The 18658-nt window shown below is 39.5% G+C and overlaps 1 long non-coding RNA gene and 1 pseudogene across 1 annotated transcript in view; one reads left to right on the plus strand and one right to left on the minus strand.

The window, feature by feature from the left end:
- LOC110129013 (uncharacterized) overlaps positions 1 to 18658 on the minus strand; it is a 71052-nt gene that overhangs the window by 24940 nt on the left and 27454 nt on the right. The gene's annotated exons all lie outside the window — the stretch shown is intronic.
- LOC110129010 (DNA-directed RNA polymerase I subunit RPA43 pseudogene) lies at positions 14235 to 15688 on the plus strand (annotated as a pseudogene).

Raw genomic sequence — 18658 nt, forward strand, 5'->3', positions numbered from 1 at the left:
TGAAATAAGGTAGATTCTATGATGAATTTTCAAGAAGGGCAGACTTCCAGAGCCAGAACATATAGATAAAATAATGGTATAAGAAAGAGATTTATACATTCACCAAGAACCAAGATATCTTTTGAAAAGTCAGAGTCCACATAAGAAAAAAAATAATAATAATGGGCTACTATCTGAGGTAAAATAGCACCAGACTGTTAAGGATACTTTTCAAATTTCAGAAAGTTTAAAGTTAAATAATAGAGAGGGAAATGGCTGAAAACATACTTGAAATATCCAAGATTCAAATAAAGCAATCAAGGAGGAAGTGGAGAATGTATCTCAGAAAAATAAGGATAATAAAAAAAGGATGGTGTAATCTCAGAAATAGTGCATGGGAGAAGTGGTAAAAGACCAATTCAGCATGCAAAACTGTCTCAAATAAACAATAAAGATTTATCAGACCAAATGGCCAGAAGGAAATATGTTGACAGCAAATGAGAACTATGATGTAATTAGCAAATAAGGAACCAGATAGCCTCCTGCTGCCAAACAAAAACTCTGTCTAGGAAGGATATGGTGCAGGCACATTGGAGGGGATGTGGCTTTGTATTTTAGGGCCTCTTAAATGAAAACAAGTTGCAGAAATTTATGGACCAAGGAAATATGATAGAATCACTGGGGGTAGAAAACATCATACTTAAATATCTAGATCAGACTTTGTCAGATTACAGCCTGTAGGCCAAATGCAATCCACAGCTTATTTCTGTATAATCTGCAATCTAAATGAAGTTTAAAAATAAAAATATATTGTTTTAAAGGTGTCATTTGGAAAATAAACATGCCTGAATAGAAAAATATAAGTGACATAATATATAGCAGAAGAAAATGCAATATATATGCATAATATATATCAGAAAAAATTTTTAAGCTCAAAAAGAACCAGGGCACATATCTGAGGAATCAGCCCCAGTATTAAAATACTTGTTAGAAACAGAGGAGCCAGAGAGATAGCAAGAGAATCAATGAGACCAATTGATTGATGATCACAATATAAAAAGTCCATGCAGGTCTGAAAAGAAGATAGAAGAATGAATCAGCTTATAAAGGAAAGCATTAGTGACAGTCACTCCTAAATTAACTTCTGAAGCAGATCAGTCACAAGTACAAAATCAAATAGCAATAAATAAACTAGATGTCGTGGCTGAATCAATAATACATTTTGTCACAATTTTCTTTCCTGAACTTGAGTAATCACTGGAAATAAATGGGCTCTACCCAAGAGTTTAGAAGACATTCAAGGGTGAAATTTGGGATCCTTTGAAACTTGTGTAGACAGGTCAATTTAATGGAGGACTGGTGGACCACTAATGTGACAAGCATTTATTAGTAAAGACTGCAGGATACGATTCCCTGTACATTTAAGAATAAGACAATCTACAGAGTAAGGCAAGACAGTTTATGAAAGCGAGACTATACCTGCTTAATATTTTGAAGGAAGCATGTGGTAAATGTCCTCTATTTAAATGCTCAGTAAGCCCGGGTGGGTTACAATTCCATGAAAAGCTGCCTATTTAATATTTCTAATTACAAAAGCAATATATATTCTTTGTAGAAAATGTGGAAAATAGAGAAGCAGAATGAATTCAATTAAAATCATCCATAATCCAGCTAACCAGAAATGTCCACTGTTGATATTCTGCCATATATTATTTGGGGCCGAACACAGAATTTAATTAACTGTTTTATCTTAGAAGAGAACTGACACTGGCTCCCAAAAAAGGAGAAAAGGGAAAGGAAAAATATTTTTTAAATTGTACCAACTCACAAATGAATGCGAAGATGTTAACAAAAGACTGTTGACAATAAAATCCTCAGGTCTGCACCTGACACTAAGTTCTTTTTAATAATGAAATATTATACCATTTATGCAGGAGAAACTGTGAAATTTTCACAAGACTGCATATGGGGCATAAAACTGGCAGATGAAATTCCTTATATGCAAGTGTAAGAGAATACATTCAGGGGACTGTAAGACCAATTATCCTAGAAAAGTGATGGAGTCCACAGTTTTAATCACTGTCCAGAACATGGAGCATGCCATCATTATAGCCTATACCTTAAAGACAATGTACAGATTCAACTAAAAGATTTAAAATGATGCAGAAGCCAATATTACATTCTCAAAAAGAACAGTGTATCCACAGCTAGAGTGCTCTGTGCATTTTTAGTCCTGCCCTAATAAAAGCTAAAATAATTCAAATAAATAATCAAATTATTATTTGATAGGGGTAGGGAATTAAGAGGTGTATACTATGAATAAAATAAATAAGTTATAATGATGTATTGTACAGCACGGGAAAATAGCCACTATTTTATAGTAACTGTAAATGAAATATAATCTATAAAAATTTCAAACCACTATGCTATACACCCGAAAATGATACAGTATATAAATCAACCACATTTCATTTTTTTTTAATGCTCTAAGAGGTCAAAGTGAAGACACTTGCCTATGAGAATCTGTGATGATTATAATTGGCATTCTCCAAAGTGTAAAATCTAATTGTGGTAGCTGAAATCTAAATAAAATGAAATCTTTGCAATAGTAACATTGCTAGATTAGATCATACTCCTTAACCTGGAGTGCATGGGCTTTAGCATGGTATGCACATTTATATATGTATGTGTATGTATGTATGTATGTATGTATATGCATGCATGCTCAGTCACTCAGTTGTATACAGTTCTTTGTGACTGCACGGACTATAGCCCATGAGGCTCCTCTGTCCATGAAATTTTCTTGGCAAGAATACTGGAATGGGTTGCCATTTCCTCCTCCAGGGGATCTTCCTGACCTAAGGATTGAATCCGTGTCTCCTGCATTGGCAGGCAGCTGCTTTACCACTGAGCCATCGGGGAAACCTATTTCTGTGTGTGTGTGTATAGAGAGTATACGTTTATGATACATATATGTTCCTTCTGTTGATTGGATGCTTAGTTATCATCAGATTCTTAACAGTGTTCATAACCTTTAAATCATAAGAACTAGTTATCTAGAGGGTAAGGGTGCAGATTCAGACACTAATTCCTGGGACTAGATCTTGAGGCTTGCAAAAGAAAGCTTTAGAATGAATTAAGTTGTGCTTACTCCATGAAAAATAAATGTGAGGAGTTCATTTCCCTGAGAAATGCCATAGAAGAAGAAGACAAATTTATGAAACTGCCTGAGGGAGATATGCAAGGTAGATCTCTAAGTTCCTCATACTGGGGCTCCAGGAGGGCAAAGACTGAGATCTTGTTTGCTGCTCTATGCCTAGTCCTTAGAACAGGGGGCCTAGCACATAGTAGGCACTCACTAAATACTTGTTGACCACCCAGGAGCTAGGGGAATCTTGGTGGCACCATCAGAGGCAGCGGCTCCCTGAAGGCAGGGTCTTTCTCTGGGTGGCATTTCTGATATTCATAAGGGTGAGGCTCTTTCCCTCCTTCTCGCCTTCCCACATCCTCATCTCATCTCCTCACTTGATCATCTACCACCATGAGGGCATCTAGGCTGTAAAAAGAGAATGGGCACCACATTAGCAAAGAACCTCACTATTTTGGCCTTGGAAGAAGACAGGAAAAAAAGACCCAGATATGAAATATCAAAGAGTTTATGAACATAAAACATGTACCACTGTTAAGTGGAGCACTGTCAAGCAGATTAATTGGTTAACATTTGGAAAGTGCACTGAAGATGAAAATTGCCAAATAAGGGCTTTGTATATTGAACCAGTTTCTCATTTGTTATAAGTGAGTGGCATAAGAAATAAGTCCACTAATAGTTGAGACAACTATTATGCCCGATGGGCTATAGAAGGTCTTTGGCTCTCAGAAGACTGAACCCAGCATAGTGCTGCTTTGGGATTTGGGGAGAGCATCTTCCCCAAGTGTCTGTTAGGTCCCAGCTCTGGAGCTCCTGTCCCTGCAGTTCTCTGCTTTTGCTTGCCAATCCCCCTGCTACAGGCTCCTTGCAGGAGGTTTCTTAAGGCCAAGTGAAGAATTTATAAGCATTTTTGTTAGAAGTTTCCAACTCCAATTTGAAATTTTTTAACATGGGATTTTAGCCAACCTTCCCTGGATAGATGGAATTCCATTCTCCTACAATGTTGAGATATTGAACCATTCAGATATTCTTGAATCCCAACGGGACAAGAGTCGAAGCTCAGCACCAAGAGCTATCTCCGGCTTGAGCATTCAGAATAGACGCTCTCTGTGGAAGCAGGGGTCGATGAAGGGAGAATCCCCAGTCAGAAATCATCTGGAATGGACATGTGAAACCAAATTCAGTATAACTTGTCTCTGAAAAAAAGAAGGGGTGGTTCCACCTGTTTGACATAGTTTTAGCTGTCTATGAATACAGGATCTTTATTTTGACCAGTATTTGTTTTGCTTTACTTAAATTTTAACATCCTTCCTACTTCCAAAAAGAATTAAGACAGATCACAGATTAAAACAAAGGACAAAAAAAAAACTAAAGCAGTTTGGGAGAAAAGAGGACAGATTATGCATCCCTAGGCTGGAATTCTTAGGATTCAGTGTATATACTCTAGTAAAAAATGTATTGGAACTGAGGTTAAAAAATCCTGGGCTCCAGCCATAACTGTGTCCCTAATGAACTGTGTGGTCTTATGCAGTCATTATTCCATTGGCAAAATAAAGTCTCTGGAAGTTTTTCAACACAATCTTTTTAAGTGTTTAAAGAATAATGTTCTGGCATCAGTGTGTTAGTCACTCAGTCATGCCCGACTCTCTGCAACCCCATGAACTGCAGCCCACCGGGCTCCTCCGTCCATGAGATTCTCCAGGCAAGGATACTAGAGTGGGTTGCCATTTCCTTCTCCAGTAGGTCAGGCAAAATGGAGTGGGCAAGGTCACAGAGAAAACTGTTAAGAGACAGAAGTGTAATCCAAGTCAGCAGGGATCAACAGTAGAAACGGAGAGAAAAAAAAAAGTTGTTTAAGGAAGACTTGACAGAACTTGGAGATTGACTGGATATGAAAATGAGCAAAATGACTCAAAGAAGACGTAAGCTTTTGTGGCCAGGAGCACAGTATTGCTGTGAATAGAAAGAGGAAAATATTTTTTCTAGAAGAGGAAGCACGGCCAGGACTGAACAGAGTCAGCTTGCGATGTGGGTTTGTGACGACCGGAAGCCATCCAAGAGAAATATCACGGAGTCATGCCTGGTGCGAGCTGCACGTGAGGCAGGAGGCACACTCTCTGAAGTTATTAGTATTTCAGCAAAGGAGCAGATGGGGGCAAACAGGACATGTACGGGGGAGTGGAAGGCTGAGGACTGAGTCTTGAGGTGACCTGGTTACTCAGAACCAAGCATTTGTTTCTGGCATTAAATAGTTTTTTGTTCATCTCAGGTGTCTCCAGTCCCCTTCGAAGAGCGTGCCTGCTGGAGAAGACAAGCAGAGATGCAAGAAATGAATTTCAGGTGTGTGTTCATCTGCCCTGATTGGCTGAATTGCATTTTCCTAGCTTTCTTTCTCTTTCCATTGGATGTGACCCTTAGTTGAAGATCCTCTTGTGAATGCACACTGACTCCAGGCAACCTGGGATTTCCTGAACTATGTAGGTAGACTCAGCGGGTCTCATCTGGCTGTATTGTATTTTCATTTTCCCAAATCTGCCCCTGTCCCTTCCAAGGTCCCATGCTTCTAAGAGTCAATTTTTGTGCTGTGCTCACTGCCGATCTTCCCCAGAAACCTTGAGTAACTTAAGTCATAAGTTTAAGTTCTCTTTCCTACCATTTATCAAGAGCAATTGCACAGATCCTGTGTTCAACCCCTGTTATTTCTTGGGCCACAAGAGTATCCAACTTTGTCAATCCTCAGAGGCAGGTAGATAGTTCTAGAGTTTCCAGTGAGGATATATACATCTACCCACATAGTAAGTGAAAGAACAATGTACCAAAATACTCACTATCAATAAAGAAACTTTTTTTTTCTTTTTGTCTTTCCTCTTCTAATCTTGGTATCAAACATATCATAGTGAAAAAGAACTATCCAGATATTCTTTAATTTTTTGCTGTGCTGGGTCTTAATTGCAGCATATGGGATCTAGTTCCCTGATGAGGGATCAAACCCTGGCCCCCTGCTTCTGAAGCACAGCATCTTAGCCACTGGACCACCAGGGAAGTCCCTATCCAGATATTCCTGCATCCCACTAGGACAAGAGTCAGAGCTCAGTACCAAGTACCTGTGTTTTATGTTAGAATAATGAGCTCCCCTGAATATAAATTGGGTATCTTTTGGTATCATACATATATGTAACATATATGCTAATGTATTCTTATCAATATAATGGAGTATTTTTCTGCAGGGTAGACTATAACATATATGTCTTAGTGGTCACTCAAATCTAAAGCGTTTTTTCAATCACAGAAATTATATTATCAATGTAGTTGATGCTAACATTTGCTAAACCGGTTTTTATAATAATATTCCTTTATGACACAAATACAGTAGTAAGAACAAATGTGGAAAGAAATAGAAATAGGTGTGTAATAGAAAAGAGAGAGATACCTAAGGATATAAATTTAATCTGACTTTGGCTTTCCTGTTGACTTGTTCATGGTAGAATGTTACTTCTGGTAGCTCCAGTGATCTAGAAAGGAGGTTCTTCAGTTCCACCCCCCTCCATGGTTCTCAGCTACTCATGACCTGAAGTTAGTCTCAGATTGAAAGTGAATGCTCAGGATAGTTGGAGTACAGAGCGGTCACAGCTAAATGGTTCTTCACTCTGCACACTCAGGGCAAAGTCAGATCTATCAGTATAAGGGCAGAAGACAGTGGTATGGAACTCCACTCATGAGCCAAAAGTGAAAGAATGTGTTGTGTGTTTGAGATGAAAAAGAACAAAGTTGTAGGGGTCTCTGGTAGAACAACCATTTTGTGGAATATCTAACAGAAAAATCCAAACAAACTTTTTGGCCAACTCAATACTAACCTTTTGAAGAATGAGATCCCTGTATTTCTCACTTCTAAGAACTATTTGCACCATCTCTGCTGTGACTTATTATCAAATATTTATTTTGAATGTAAGTGGAAAGTTCTTAAGATGTAATAGGAACATTGCTAGAATTAGAACCAGAGGGTTTTATTGTCTCTCTGCTACTTTCTGGCTGTGTGGTATGAAGCAAATTATTTAACCTCTTTAAGCCTGTTTTCTTTGTTTGTTTTTTCCTTTTTTTTATTCCAAAACCTTCTGAGCCTATTCAGTTAAGTTCAGTCGCTCAGTGGTGTCTGACTCTTTGCAACCGCATGAACCGCAGCATGCCAGGCCTCCCTGTCTATCACCAGCTCCTGGAGTCCACCCAAACCCATGTCCACTGAGTCGGTGATGTCATCCAACCATCTCATCCTCTGTCGTCCCCTTCTCCTCCTGCCCTCAATCTTTCCCAGCATCTGAGCCTATTCATTTATCAGTAAAATGGGAATAGTAATTATAATGCATCCATTACAAAGTTGTTATAGGGATTCATAAGATATCACAGCTAAAAAATTTTTGTAAAATTTTAGTCCTTTGCCAATGGCAGTTAGTATCAATTCTCTACAACCAGTGGCATGTATTTATTTATGCTGAGATTGAGCTCAGCTCACACAGGAATGAGTATGCTCACTTAGGCAGTTGTGGGGTGATTTGGGAAGACTTCTGCTCAATGTTTCAGGGGTCAGGGTCTGTGGAAGGGGGCAGTTTGACTTGCAGGAGGCTACATGAAGGGGATTGGCTCTGTAGAAACTATCTCTGTCTGACTCTGGATTCCAACAGCTTTCCAGAAGTTACAGTGTTAGGGGTTTGGTGCCTATAGAAAATATCCTTCCAGTGGCTTCCTTGCTAGAGAAAAGTGGGTGAGAACCTCACTGATCAAGAACCTGGTCCCACCTCAGCCTCACCCAGCTGCCACTGGGTGACACTGGGAAGAATGATGGTTTGAGTCGTTCCACCCAGACCCTCAGGTGTCCCTGAAGTCTGAGCACAGCAGTCTCTGGTCATCACTAGTTCAAAGCGCTGAGCTAGTTCACTACTTTCATCACTAGTTCACTACCTTCTTGTCAAAGCAGACAAGAAAAATGGGATCAGTGACCAACAGTGTCTTGTGTTTAGTTTACTTCATTCTGCTCCTGAGTCTGCCTCTTCTTCTTAATCTTTCTTTCCCTGGCCTAGGCAATTCTTCAATTTTTTTTCCCCCTTTAGCAAACACTCTTTCTTTCCTTTGGACTTCCTTCCTTCTCTCACCGTTTTAAAATCATTCCTCTCCCTTTCCCTTTAAATGGTCATTGTATTAAATAAATCAAAACACTTCAATATTTCCTATACAAAATAAGGTTTTAGACTCCTTGTTGTAAAAGCACATAAACAAAAATAAGTACATCTCTCTTAAGATGAATTTAGGTTAGTTTACTTAATGTAATGATCATTTTTTTTTATGTCAGAAGCCCTTGGTGATAATTTTAACTGGAAGCAGTTTTAAGTGTAAAAAATCCACAACTGTCACCACAAAGAATTCCTAAAAAAACTTCATCATAAAACATACAATTGTAAAGCAGATTGTATTGTCCCCTAGAAACAAGTTTGTAATTAGGGGTTGTGTTCTTGATCAAGGACTTAAATCCAATAAATCATAGATATGACCAACAATAAGTCATAAAGGAAAAGATACAACAATAAAATTTTATAGTCATTTGAAATAGTAAAATTTGGCCCCAGGTCTTATAAAATGAGCAAAAATAGAACAGGCACAGTGATTATGAAAGAACCCTAACCTGCTATTAAGAACACTGATCACATAAAAATACAGCTCTAACTTGGCATAAATTTGACTAAAAGTTAATGTATCTATAATGGATATTAAACATGTAATTAGCAATAATTTTTATTTGCTGTCCTTGAATTCAGAAAAATTTTCTAGGGAGCTTTACAGTGAGCTGAGCCTCGTTACAAAGCCAAATGGTGAGCACGAACTAGGGCAGAGCTCCGTGTTGGCCTTGGGTGGGGTTCTATAAGTCAGTGAACTGAGAAGTTGCTAATCAAATTTGTAGGGGATGTTCCACAACTTTCAGATCTTGGTTAAAGTTAATAAGGATCACAAGCTGGAAAAGTGGACAGATCTCAACAGAGATTCAGTAGGGATTTTTTATGAGATTGTCAGCTCAAAGAACAAACCACCTATTATCAAAGAAGTATTACCTGAGTGCTCATCAAGCTAGGGAATATATGACTGTGGGTACGAGGTTTAGAAGTAGTAACCGGGCTGATCATCGAGAAATTTAATACCCTAAGTTAACAGACATAAACAAACATGTAATAGGCACATTTTATATGTATAACACGCAGAGTAAGTAGTCAATAAAAGCAGTAACTGTAAGGTTTGAGTTACTAGCCCCTCTGCCGACTATGGCAGAGCACACAGCCCTGTGGTGTCACCCACTGTGAGTCACTTTCTGCTGAGTTTCAGGGCTGTCTTCCTGCTCAGCTGAGTGTGTTTGTATGTTCTTATGTGTTCCCATTTTCTACCTAGCTGACCTACAGTAAGCACTCATTCAATGTTTGTTGAAAGACAGGACAAATTCACGCTCTGTTTTTCAGTCTGAAGCACCTGAGTAGGAGTCAACAGCCCTGAGTTCTAAAACCCCCTCCACCACTCACTGCATAAGTTCCAGCGAGGCATCCCTCAGCTTTTGAAAACAAAGGACCACATTTATCACTCCTTCCCACGCACGTTAGGATCATGTGACAAAAATACTGGGCTGCCAAATCCCCTTCATTAGGCAATCCTATGTAGTTTTCCCTTGAGACAACCAGTGTTAACATGCTAAGTCGATACAATTAAGAGCTGAAAATTACATTTTTATAGCCTATACAATTTATCATTGGTAAATATTCCCCCTTTTAAGAGTGAAAACAGATCTTTGCTACCTCTACATTACTGTACTCAGTCTCCAAGGTGAAAGCAGTCTGGAACCTATCAATGGAGCCTTCTCATTCTAACTGGAAATCTGTAGGGGTTAGGACCTAGGGAAGATAAGGCTGGGACCTGTCGACAGTCTACATCCAACCTATGTATTTATGGATAGTTATTTGTGAAATAGAGAAAAAGTGAAATCAGGGGGAAGAAAACATGAAAGGAATTTCCTATTTTAGTACAAGTAAGAGGGATGTGCATTTTTAAAAATCTCAACAACAGGCATTTCCATGCACAACACCAAATTACCAGTCAGACACGACTGAGTGACTGAACAGCAAAAATGAATGAATTACATGGTCCTCTAGAAGGGATTTGGAAAACACACGGTTCTGAACCCCACCTCCTCCCTCCAGCCAAAGGGTCAGGAATCCGTTCTATGGCGTTTCTGACGAGAGGATGACAGCCCGGAATTTGATGAGTGAGGCTGCAGGGCAATGCCTCCCAATGCACGTGTACAGGTGGAAAACTACCTGAATCATTAGCCTTCTTCTCGGAAGATGAAGAGGAAGAGAGGCATAGGCACCTGGGGGCAGGAGGCAAAGCAGAGCCACAGACGCCGCCTGCCTTGCTGGGAGAGGCAGGAAGAAGTACTAAAAAGGCCCCCCTGGGATCTAGAGGGTAAGGCTACGCCCGCAGCACGTCCTGGGTCACCCCCAGATCCCAAGGAGCTGCTGCAGGACTGGGGGACCTCACTCTGCCTCAGCTGCCCTCTTCATCCCATGGAGATGGCTCTTGTGCTTCATTCAGCTTGGGAAAAAGGAGGCACAGCTACTTTGAAAGGTTGAGAAAGGTATTAAACTATAGTTTCTCAGAAAGGAGTAAACAGCTCTCTATATTTGAGATGAAAGAGCACTTTTGCATAAAGGCTGAAGTGTGGGTTCCTGGCTGCCTCCTCAGCTCTGTGATGCTCTGACTGCAGGACTGGGGAGGGCAGGTTCTCAAACCCATCACCTCCGCCGTGTTGTTGCTGTGTTCAGAGAGGCAGGCCCGAAAAGTGTACCCTTTCCTGAGAGTAGTGTAAAAAAAAAAAGTTTCCAAATTGTTCTTCCCTATAAAATACTAAGTGAGAATAAAATAACTGAAAAGAAGGAAGAAGGAAATAATTGAGGAAAATAAAAAGATGAAGGTATACTGGAAAATTTGGAAAAAGAGGAAGGAGGAATAAGAAGAGGAAAGAAGACATCAGACAGAGAAAAAGAGATTTATTGAGGAGAAGAAAAAAGAGAAACTGAGAGCAGATACAGGCCAACTTGAAAAGAAATGGAAGAATGTATAAAAAAAAACTGACTTTACTGAGCACAGGAATAAAAAGCAATGCCAAACAAAAGGCAAAAGAAAAAAGCACTAAAATGAAAGAGCTATCAGAAAGGGAAAATGTCATGTAGAGATAAAAGAGATTTTTCTTAAATAGGGGTAAAAAAATCCTCCAAGCATTTTTATTTAGTTAGCCAAGGAAGAAAATGAATTCAAGAGGATAGGGAGATAAGAAAAGGAATGACAAACAGTCATATAAGAAATTAAATGATATTAAAGAAGAGACCAAGGAAGGAAGGAGACAAAACATTCTGGCAAAAGAGAGACTCTTAGATAAGAAATTTTCAACAGCTAGATTATGTTAAAAGCCCTTTACAAACATCATCCTCAATAAAAAGCATGTATTGAAATCACTTTGAACCTGGAAAACACAGGTAGAGAGAACAGAGAGACCCTTTAAAGAAGAAGCAAGACAAATCAGAAAACAAGAGTAGTTAACCTGGAGTAAAAGCTCCAGAGCACACAAATCAGTCTTTTATCCTGTCACCTGACACAGAGAAGGCATTCCAAAAGTCTCTGTGGAATGAATGAATGAACTGAATGAATAAATGAATGAACGGATGGATGGCTCTATGGAGCTTCAGGAGTTTCCTATGTGTCTATGGCTTCTGATGACACAGACACATTCTCTGCTCCCGAATGTCTGTCCCACCCCAATGTGGAAGCTCCTCTTCCTCCACTGTCCTACCAGCAAAATTGACAAGATGCCTGTGATCCACAGTCTACTCCTCAGGAGGTCATCCCAGGCCTATTTGCCATTAGCAGGGGAGAAGGGAAATGGTAAAAGTTTTTAACTTTGCAAAGCATTTCTAGAATAGCTCATTTTAACCCTGGCCAGTCGAGCGAGACAATATGATTATCTTTCATTAACATAAACTTTGAGAAGTCTAGTAGTTATTTTAATGACCCCAGAAAAAGAGAACAATAAGGTTATGAGATCAGTTCAGTTCAGTTCAGTCGCTCAGTCGTGTCAGACTCTGCGACCCCATGGACTGCAGCATGCCAGGCTTCCCTGTCCGTCACCACCTCCCGGAGTTTACCCAAACTCATGTCCATCGAGTGAGTGATGCCATCCAAGCATCTCATCCTCTGTCGTCCCCTTCTCCTCCTGCCCTCAATCTTTCCCAGCATCTGGGTCTTTTCAAATGAGTCAGTTCTTCGCATCAGGTGGCCAAAGTATTGGAGTTTCAGCTTCAACATCAGTCCTTCCAAGGAACACCCAGGACTGATCTCCTTTAGGATGGACTGGTTGGATCTCCTTGCAGTCCAAGGGACTCTCAAGAGTCTTCTCCAACACCACAGTTCAAAGTATAAATTCTTGCGCTCAGCTTTCTTTACAGTCCAAATCTCACATCCATACATGACCACTGGAAAAACCATAGCCTTGATTAGATGGACCTTTGTTGGCAAAGTAATGTCTCTGCTTTTTAATATGCTGTCTAGGTTGGTCATAACTTTGCTTCCAAGAAGTAAGTATCTTTTATTTCATGGCTTCAGTCACCATCTGCAATGATTTTGGAGCCCCAAAAAACAAAGTCTGTCACTGTTTCCACTGTTTCCCCATCTATTTCCCATGAAGTGATGGGCCTGGATGCCACGATCTTAGTTTTCTGAATGTTGAGCTTTAAGCCAACTTTTTCACTCTCCTCTTTTCACTTTTATCAAGAGGCTCTTTAGTGCTTTTTCACTTTCTGCCATAAGGATGGTGTCATCGGCATATCTGAGGTTATTGTTATTTCTCCCGGCAATCTTGATTCCAGCTTGTACTTCCTCCAACCCAGCGTTTCTCATGATGTACTCTGCATATAAGTTAAATAAGCACGGTGACAACATACAGCCTTGACGTACTCCTTTCCCTATTTGGAACCAGTCTGTTGTTCCATGTCCAGTTCTAACTGTTGCTTCCTGATAAGAAGAGTTAAATCGTAATGTCTTCTGACACCTGAATGAGAGAGATTTCAGAACCACTGTGGATGGAGACAATTTAGCTTCACTCAGGACATCTTTGAAAAAGTAAAACATTAGTTGGGTTTTAAAATTTGGGGAAAAAAAAACCAAACAGGGCTTGAGGATATTAGACTAGGGAATGGAAAACACACACGCATGTGCACATACAATCACACTTAAAGCAGAATTCTAATGCCACTTAAGTGGCCTTTTGAATGAGGACCCCAAAACTCCTTTCATTTCAACTATTTTCATAATAAAATCTACTTCCTATCTAACAAAGCCTACTACTAAATTTAAAGGCTTTTTTTCTTTTAAGGGCTACCCTTTATAAGGCAAATATTTGATAAACCTAGGAAGACACTAGGCAATAATTTAAAATGATGCATATCAGTCTCAAAGTTGAAATTATACAACTGCAAAGGATAGTTAAAAATACGAGTTTGTATTGCAGGAAGTAATCCTAAGACCTGGGGAATTTTTCATCATTTACTTGAGAGCCAGAAAAGCAAGGCCAAGAAGTATGACCAGGCTTCAGAAAAGCAAATCAGAACTAGACAAATATGTTTTTTATGTCAGTCCAGATATTTTCAAGTTGCATATTAAGTATAGCATTTTTAAATAAATGTATTTAAAATTATGACATGGTTGGACTTCCCTGGCAGTCCAGTGGTTAAGACTCTGAGCTTCCAAAGCAGGGAGTACAGGTTTAATCCCTGGTCGTGGAACTAAAACCTCACATGCCACGCAGTGCAGCCAAAATTTTTAAAAAGGGAAAAATAAAAGTAAATAAAACTATGGCATAGTAAGCTGTCTTTGGGGGCTTCCCAGGTGGTGCTAGTGGTAAAGAATCCACATTCTAACCCAGGAGATATAAGAAATGCCGGTTCAATCCCTGAGTTGGGAAGATCCCCTGGAGAAGGGCATGGCAACCCAATCCAGTCTTCTTGATTGGAAAATCCCATGGGTGGGAAACCTAGATAGCCGCATGGCTGCGGGTTCCTCAGTAGCTCCGCGGCCGAAGGCGGCCTCAGAAGGGCCGGCCGGCGTCTTGCCTTGCCTAGAATTGCCTACCTACGCGGCTGCTTGTGCGCTTGTGAATAGCCGCTACTCCTGCCTGGTGGCGGGGCCGCACCGAAGACACATGGCCCTATCGCCCCGCTATCTTAACAGGAAACGCACCGGTATTCGAGAACAGCTCAATACAGAGATCCTGCGCTATTCCGAGAGCCTTTTAGGTGTACCCATTGCTTATGATAACATCAAAGTAGTGGGTGAATTAGGAGATATTTATGATGATCAAGGACACATTCATCTTAGCATTGAAGCAGATTTTGTTATTTTCTGCCCTGAACCAGGGCAAAAACTTATGGGTACAGTTAATAAAGTGTCCTCCAGCCACATCGGCTGCTTGGTCCATAAGTGCTTCAATGCCTCCATCCCTAAACCTGAGCAGATGCCAGCTGACCAGTGGCAGACGCTGCAGATAAACGTGGGTGATGAACTAGAATTTGAAGTATTTCGTTTAGACTCAGATGCTACTGGAGTATTCTGCATTCGGGGAAAACTAAGTATGACTAGTTTACAAACCAAGTGCTCTGCAGTTCCTGAAAAAGCACCAGAAACTGGCGCTGATGAGCCTGTCGAAAAACCTCCAAAGAAGAAAAAGAAAAAGAAGAAAGACCTAGAGCCATGTGAAGCGGAAGGCAGTACCACAGAGCCAGCAGAATTTGCAGATGTTACCATGAAGGACGAGACAGACCTGCAGGTTAGTAACAGTGTGAATGGCCTCTGGGAGGGAGAGCGGAAGAAGAAGAAGAAGAAGAAGAAGAAGAAGAAGAAGAAGCACCAGGAAGGTCGGGACCAAGAGCCTGTTTTCCAAGGCAGTGACTCCAGTGGTTATCAAAGTGACCATACAAAGAAGAAAAAGAAAAGAAAGAGTGAGGAGGCTGAACTTACACCACTCGTGGAACATGCACCTAAAAAGAAGAGGGAAAAATAATTTTCTTTTGTGTGTTTTAAATATGATTTGGTTTTTTAAAGATTTATACACAGTAGATGACTAAAGTTTAATTAAGAAATGTTTTGTATTGCAGTATTTTGCCTAACAGGGAACATTTTGATTAGTTCAGTTTGGGGTACTAAAATTAATTTGGGAAATATCAGTATTATTAAAGTGCCATTTATTGTATACAGGATAGAAAGGTAAGAACTGCCTTCATTCTTCCAGTGGATACATTCTAAATAAAATGGTTTCTACAGGCCCAAGACTAACAAAAGGACTTTTGTAATATGGTGATAGAATGTATATCATAAAGAATGAGTTTTGAGCTTGGGTGGTAGTTGTTACAGGTTTTGAATTTAGTCATGATGTTACATGCCATGTCATTAGGCTTTGTTTAAAATTTAAATCATTTACCAGTTTTAGGTTTTTTGTTTGTTTGTTTGTTGTTTACCTTGGGATGGTTTGTCAGAGGCATTTCTGAAGTTTTCAGAGCTTTATAAACTGCCCTCTTCAGATACATAGCCCTGCCCATGGATCACGAGTTAGGAGACAGTGCTGTTCTTTCTTCTCTGTGCATGTGTAGTGGTTCTTTTCTCTCTCAGAGGAAGAGTCTGATGAAGACAGGATAAAGGTGATTCTGACTAGTGGGGAATTTCCCTATTTTTAATAACTGAGTTAAGCTACTAGAAATTATTACGAAAACAGTTATTCACTGCTTTCACTGAGAAAATGTGGAATATGTCTTAACTATTGGAAAACACTGAAGAATGAATGGACAAGCGAGTTCGGCCTGATAATCAATACAAGATTGTGTTCATTCATTCAACAAAATTTAATGTATTTGTGTTACACATAGTAAACCATCATTCTAAGATCAGGGGTATGATGGCAAACAAGGCAGAAATGATTTCTTCCCTCATGGAATGTCATAGGAGAGACAGATGCACCCATACAATATAAGTAAGAAAAGACTGAGAGTTGCTAATGCTGGTAAGTTCTAAAAGAAGATTCTCTCTTCCACTGCTGTGATCCACGGCAGCCCCTTTCAGCTGCCATTTATCTAGTATCAGACGAAGTACTGCTCTTACTCTGTTTAATGTCTGTACCAATAGAAGAGAGAGTTGGGAGAGTCATTCATGATGTTTGTCTATAAGCAGATGTGCCAGACAGTAGAAAGGGGTGAGCCAGTGTCTTTTCTTACCATTAAGTTCATGTGGCTATTTAGCCCTCACAATGAACCTAGTCCGATTTGAGATGAGGTGTCAGTGTAAAACATATCAGACTTTGAAGATGTACAAAGAAAGAATGCAAAATAACCTCAGTTTTGTATGAGAGTAATATTTTGGTATAGTGGAGTAAATAAAATATTAAATTGGAAAAAAAAAAAAAGAAAATCCCATGGACAGGGGAGCCTGGAGGGCTACAACTCCATAGGGTCACACAGAGTCAGACACGACTGAAGCAACTTGGCACACACACACACATATAGTCTATCTTCATTTTAAATGGTCAAGAAATCCATTAGATAAGTACCACAGACTTGTCCTTTTAAAAATATATAATATTAAATTAGGAAATACTTTAAACAGAATTTTAAAGAGTTGTTCATACTAATGGAATTAATTATGGAAGGTATCATGTATACTATCAAGTTTCTTCTTTGTTTGAGAATAAAGGATTTCCTTTCACATCTGCTTTCTTCAGATCTGAAGAATTCCAGTTGTTGAGAGAGCTAGTGGTATACTGTTCCTACCCTAACTTTAAAAAGTGAAAATATTAATATTAGTTTCTAAAGTGAATACAATTATTTAGTTTATGTAGTATGACTCATTTTCTAAGCTTGTGCTACTGGAAATGGATATTATTATTCTCTTCAATCGAGCAGAGTTTAAGTTCAGATTCACATACAAATCAGGGTCACAGAATCACAAGTGAAGATGGTTTATATAAGAACAGAATAATAGAATGTTCTTGTAATTGGAAGGAACCTTGGCAATCATCAAAGGTGCTTAATAAATATGTCAATTGGAAAATGTTACTTATAATGAAGAAAATGAATTTTGAAAAACACTGTCAGCTGTATGTGAATCCATCTTAAGCATTGGCTATTTTCATCAATTCCTATTTAAATGGTCAAACTGGGTTTTTGTTGTTGTTGTTGTTGTTTTGCTGTATAAGATAAAGCAGAACTAGGCAATAATGTGACCAAGCGTCTGAGTGAATTTTTGCTGTTGAATCCATTGCTAGAAATCACTCTTCAGTGATTTGAGGAAACTTTTAATGAGACCTGTGAGGATAAAAGATCAGAAGATGATCATAAGAAAGTGATTCTGCAAATGCAATGCAGTTAGGTTGAAATGGGTCAGAAACACTGATCTACTGACCTACCTGAGAAGTAAAACATCCCATGCAACAAAGTGGATCTTTTCTCATCAACTGTGTAAGAGCTCCTTAGGGCAGTCTTTTGTTGTCTCTCAGTCACTCAGTCGTGTCTGACTCTTTGCAACCCCATGGACCGCAGCACACCAGGCTTCCTTGTCCTTCACTATCTCCCAGAGTTTGCTCAAACTCATGTTCATCGAGTCGGTGATGTCATCCAACTATCTCATCCTCTGTCGCTGCCCTCTTCTCCTGCTGCCTTCAATCCTTCCCAGTATCAGGGTCTTTTCCAATGAGTTGGCTCTTTGAATTAGGTGGCCACAGTATTGGAGCTTCAGGTTCAGCCTTTCCAGTGAATATTCAGGACTGATTTCCTTTAGAACTGACTGGTTTGATCTCCTTGCAGTCCAAGGGACTCTCAGAGTTTTCTCCAGCACCACAGTTCAAAAGCATCAATTCTTTGGCACTCAGCCTTCTTTATGGCACTCTTTAATGCTACATAAAAAGTATTTGCCCAAGAAACCCTGGTGTACTAGAAGGTTGTAAGTGAGGAGCTAACTCTCAGAAGCGATTTTGGTTATAGTAGATGACCATAGGATTGAGTGAAAAGTGCTACAGGTCCTCAGATCGCTTTCCCTGCTGAAATTCACTCATTCAGTCATTCTTTTGGCTAATGTAACACATATTTATGGTGACACCAAGGGATTTGTTAGGCAATACTTATATCTTCATGATCATTCTATCATTATTTTTTTCCATTGAAAGAGAAATAAGTAAGTTGGAACAGTCACCCCATACTGGGAAGCCAAACTATATTTATTTATATTATTTTATCATTTTTGGCCTAGTTGGATATGTCTGCTTCCTGTTTGGGTAGTGACTGGAACATACTGACAGATGTGGAAGTATGATTCAAAGCTCAACCAGGGCAATTTTTCCAAAATATAATTGAAGACTGTGTTCAAGCCTGGCATATACATAGACACCTGCTTTATTTGCATAGCCCAAGCTTG

The sequence above is a fragment of the Odocoileus virginianus genome, chromosome 34 (assembly GCF_023699985.2).
Source record: "Odocoileus virginianus isolate 20LAN1187 ecotype Illinois chromosome 34, Ovbor_1.2, whole genome shotgun sequence".
In the NCBI taxonomy this organism is placed as follows: Eukaryota; Metazoa; Chordata; class Mammalia; order Artiodactyla; family Cervidae; genus Odocoileus; species Odocoileus virginianus.